At 38.0% G+C, this 5,184-nt stretch overlaps 1 long non-coding RNA gene across 1 annotated transcript in view; it reads right to left on the bottom strand.

Moving 5' to 3' along the window:
- Nucleotides 1-5,184, bottom strand: part of LOC106727929 — an 11,361-nt gene that overhangs the window by 3,711 nt on the left and 2,466 nt on the right. The window contains exon 2 of the long non-coding RNA XR_001364165.1: nt 1,553-1,558. This is a non-coding gene — a long non-coding RNA (uncharacterized LOC106727929). The remainder of the gene's footprint in view (nt 1-1,552; nt 1,559-5,184) is intronic.

Raw genomic sequence — 5,184 nt, 5'->3', positions numbered from 1 at the left:
AAAGTTTTAACCTCTAAGGGAGAGCAGGCAAAGTTGCTAAAATATTTCTTAAGTAAAGCTGAATTTTTCAGCAGCGGAATTTTAAAAAACAAAAAGCAATGAAATTTTGAAAGACGAAAAGCCCTCTAGCAGCCTGCATTTTAAATGGGCTGTGGGTGAGGTGGCATTTGTGCCTCATGGATCAAATATATAAATTTGCTTACTTTGCTTTTTTAATAAAGATACTTACTTTAATTACTTAATAAATTAGCTTTTTAAAATATAATCAGGGTCTCATATAAATTAAGTTATATGAGAAGCCAATATTTTTATAAGCAATTGGACTCTAATAAATTCCTCTGAAAGTTACTAAGACCTCCCATAATCCCTCTCTATATACAAATGAGCCAAAAAGTATGCTATGTTAAAGTAAATTTTAAGGTTAATAAAAAAAAAAGAAATTTAAAAATTTTGAAATCTCTTCTGCTAATATTTACAAGATAAACTGAAGGCTATTATTCAAACATTAAACCTAATTAATAGTAATCACCATAACTACAAAGAGAGTCACTTAAATATAGACATAAGGGTATAGGTCAGCATCTCAAAAGCAATCATGATTGTTATGTTTGTTGCTTGGTGTAGAACAGTGGTGGGCAAACCTCGGCTCTCGAGCCACATACGGCTCTTTGGCCCCTTGAGTGTGGCTCTTCCTCAAAATACCACGTGCAGGCGCGCACGTACAGTGCGATTGAAACTTGGTGGCCCATGCGCAGAAGTCAGTTTTTGGCCTGGGCGAGTCTATTTTGAAGAAGTGGCGTTATAAGAAGTGGGGGGTGTCTGTCGGTCGGTCATGCGACGGGAGACACGGCGTGCCGCAGGGCGCAGGTGTGCCACGGGATACGCAGAGCTGGGGAGGTACATTATTTTTGGGGTACGTTAGCTGAGGTCGACCCCTTACAACTCTCCTGTCCACACTCATCTATCTGAAACAAGTATACCAGACGAGTGTGGATAGGAGAGTTGGAAGGGGTCAACCTCAGCGAACATACCTCAATCAGATTGAAGATGTTTTTAGCAAAGTCCAGCTTAGGAGTACCCTAATTAAGTTAATAACAATGTACCTACCTTTATAGTTTAAGTTTAAAAAATTTGGCTCTCAAAAAAAATTTCAATCGTTGTACTGTTGATATTTGGCTCTGTTGACTAATGAGTTTGCCCACCACTGGTGTAGAAGAAAGAAAAAGTTTTTTAAAAGAAACTCTCTAAAGGTGGCCTAGAAATTACTCTGGAAGGAAATAAAGAGAGGTTTCCTTCAAATATCTGGAAAACTGTAATTTAAAAAGTTAATATATTAGGTTTCAAAAAGAAAAGTAATTTGTGTTTTTGCCTCCTTAAACAAACCTTAGGTAGGTATACTCAAAGACTGATAGCAGAAATTCAATTCGTATCATTTACTGTCCACAACCAAGGACAAGTAAAATTAAAAAATAAACCTTATTTCAGACTAATTTAAATTGGCAAATTGACATAAGTGAATATTCAAGGGAACTTAGTTGTACTAGGCAGGAACCTATTCCTGGAGCATTAACTAATTTTTTGCTGATGATTCATCTCATAGTAAAAGCTGCTTAACATGCAATGAATCCAAAGCAGTCATATTTCTGTGCAGAAAATTAAAAGTTATCAAGACTGCATTGCAAAATTTCCAAAAGCCTCTTAAATTTATTTAAATCAAAAAAGGGGGGATAGTGGACAAATATCCTGTAAGTAAATTACATCAAGCCTTAATTACTTAAAATGTTTACTTTAAAATTTTTTCACTTGTAATGCTGATGGCAAGACACCCATGAAATTACACATGTTGTCAGAATAAGCCAAAGGAAAATGGTTTGGGCAAAAAAAAAAAGATCCCAAGTCTAGTTTATAGAAAGATTTCTTTATTAACCTTTGGTCGAGAATATGCTTATATATTTCCAGAAAACTCCAAGCCTGCTGTGTGGATTCCTGCAACAATGGATCCAAGAGAGGAACTAACCAGACTACTCCAGCCACAGATGGCAGTGGCCCCAACCAACACACTGATGAGAAAAAGGAGAAACAGTCCAGAGATGGAGGATGGTGAAGACGCCTTGCCATGCTAGCAGTGTGCGTCACTGCAGGTTGCCCAGGACCAAGCCACAGAAGGTCGGACCTGCATTGCCACCATGTGTCCACCATCCAGAACTGGAATATCATTGCTGTCATGTCACAGGGGATAGTAATGGAAAGAAGACTCAAAGAACTCTGAGCCCAGAAAGGAGCTTACCGCAGACTGATTCCTTTGATGCCTGGCAACAATTTAAAGGGACATAATAGAACTCTATCCTTTCCATTGAATTTAAAAATCTAATAAGGACTCGAGCTCTGCAAATGACATACATTCTTATTAAATTTATTAAAACAAAAAAGGGGGATATGCTGGGGGCTAATTACAACAGGTCATAAATGCAAGAAGTTCATCAAAATGTTGGTGGACCTTGAGGCTTCAGCAGGGCTCAAGCTACATATAGTACCTGCTGCTGGAATAGCTGAAAGCGTTTCCCCAAACCTAAAGATTTGCATATATTATTGTCTGCTGCCTGACAGCCAAGGCAGTTCCCCCAACCTGACAATGCCTACTGTATACCAAACCTTACCTTTGATATGTATATCTGCTTTGCTTTAGGGCAATTTGTGTTAGTAAAAAGCTAGGGGTCCAGAGATTTAGAGAATTTGGTTACTGAAGCTAGGTCTCCTCTGGCTCCCCCAAATGCCTTCCAAATGTATAGTTCATGTCTAGTCTCTTTATTAATTTACTCACAGCCATTCTCCAGATTCCTGAACCCTTCTAGATGCTGAGAAACACCCCAGCAGGACTATATCACAATAAAAAGCTTCTTCAGAGCAAAAGAAACCATCAACAAAATAATAAGAGAGCCCACTGCATGGGAGAACATATTTTCCAATGTTACATCTGATAAGGATTTAATCTCCAAATTTTATAAGGAACTCATACAACTGAACAAAAGGAAGACAAACAATCCAATAAAAAAAAATGGGCAAAGGACTTAAATAGACACTCTTGAAAGCAGACAAACAGAAGGCAAAGAGGCATATGAAAAAATGCTCAAAATCACTAATCATCTGAGAGATGCAAATAAAAATGACATTGAGGTACAATCTCACACCTGCCAGAATGTTTATCATCAACAAATCAACAAACTACAAGTGCTGGCGATGAAGTGGCGAAAAGGGAACCCTCGTGCACTGCTGGTGGGAATGCAGACTGGTGCAGCCACTGTGAAACCAGTATGATGTTTCCTCAAAAAATTAAAAATGGAACTTCCATTTGACCCAGTGATCCCACTTCTAGGAATATATCCCAAGAAATCAGAAACATCAATCAGAAAGGACATATGCACCCTTATATTCGTAGCAGCACAATTTACAATAGCTAAGATCTCAAACAGCCTAAGTGCCCTTCATCAGATGAGTGGATAAAAAAAAAAAGTGGTACATCTATACAATGGAATACTATGCAGCTGTACAAAAGAAATTACTCTTGCCATTTGCAACATCATGGATGGACCTGGAGAGCATTATGCTAGGCGAAATAAGCCAGTCGGTGAAACATAAGTATAAAATTATCTCACTGATATGTTGAATCTAATGAACAACATAAACTGATGAACAAAAATAGACCCAGAGGCATAGAAGCATCAAACAGGCTGTCACACCTCAGAGGGAAGGCAGGGGAGGATGGGCGAAGGGTAGGGGTGGGAGGGTAAGAGATCAACCAAAGAACTTGTATGCATATAAGCATAACCCATGAACACAGACAATAGGAGTGTGAAGGCATGGGTGGCAGGGGTTGGGGTTTTTTTGGTGGGCTGGGAGAGGCTAATGGGAGAAAAAGGGGACATATGTAATACTTTCAACAATAAAGAATTTTCTTAAAAAAAGAAGTGTGGATAAAAAAAAGTGGTACATCTATACAATGGAATACTATGCAGCTGTACAAAAGAAATTACTAATTAGCAGGTACAGAATAGTCATGGGGATGTAAAGTTCAGCATAAGAATTGTAGTCAATAATATTATAATAACTATTTATGGTGTTAGGTACTAGATTTATTGGGATGATCACTTTGTAAATTATATAAATGTCTAATCACTGGGTTCTGCACCTGAAACTATACTGTATCTCAACTCAATTTGAAAAATATATATATATTAAAAAAACAACAACAATGGCCCCAAAGTGCAAGAGTATTGAGGGTGGCAATTCAGACATGCCAAAGAGAAGCAGGAAAAGGTGAATTCAGTACAATAAGGTATTTCAGATATAGAGACCACATTACTTAACTTTTAATATAATATATTGTTACAATTGTTATATTTTATTATTAGTTATTGATGTTAATCTCTTACTGTGCCTAATTTATAAATTAAACTTTATCATAGGTATGTATTTATAGGAAAAGAAAACATAGTCTATAAAGGTGTCCTGTGTTCACATATAGTTAAGTACTATCCATGGTTTCAGGCATCCATGGGAGTCTTGGAATGTATCCCCTATGGATAAGGGAGGACTACATTATACACCAACATAGCAATAGTGTTTAACTCTATGAAGTAAACTCATTCATGATGTTTTCCACCCTTTAATGTCTAGTATTTTCCAATGTTATTTAATAAACATGTTTTGCTTTAGTAAAAAAATAATCTACACTAATAAAAGAGAAACATGGTAATTAGCGTATGACCGCTACCCTTCCCATTGGCTAATCAGCATATCCTTATGCAAATTAACTGTCAGCCAAGATGGCGGCCGGCAGCCATGCACTGAAGCGAACAGGAAGGCTTGCTTGCTCCAGTGACTGCTGACTCCAACGTTCCCCGCCTAACTTGCCGGCCTCTCAGCTGCAACTCTAAGCAACTATGTACCATGTTGCAAATAAGAAGCTAAACAAAACCCCAGAAACCAGCTTTCAGCCTGCCGGGATCTCAGAGCTGAAGTTATACATTGTTTCGATTATAGAACAGCAAACAAACCAGATACCAGCTTTCAGCAGCGGAAGCCTCACAGCTAGAGCCAGAGCTAAAGCTGGCCCAGAATAAAATAAAAAAAAGAGAAAAAAAAGGAGCAGTTGGGAGCTTCAGTCAACAACCGCCAGCCTGAAAG

This window comes from Myotis brandtii, unplaced genomic scaffold (assembly GCF_000412655.1).
Source record: "Myotis brandtii unplaced genomic scaffold, ASM41265v1 scaffold502, whole genome shotgun sequence".
Lineage (NCBI taxonomy): Eukaryota > Metazoa > Chordata > Mammalia > Chiroptera > Vespertilionidae > Myotis > Myotis brandtii.
Note: the sequence above shows the minus strand (reverse complement) of the source record. Positions and strands in the feature narration are given on the sequence as shown.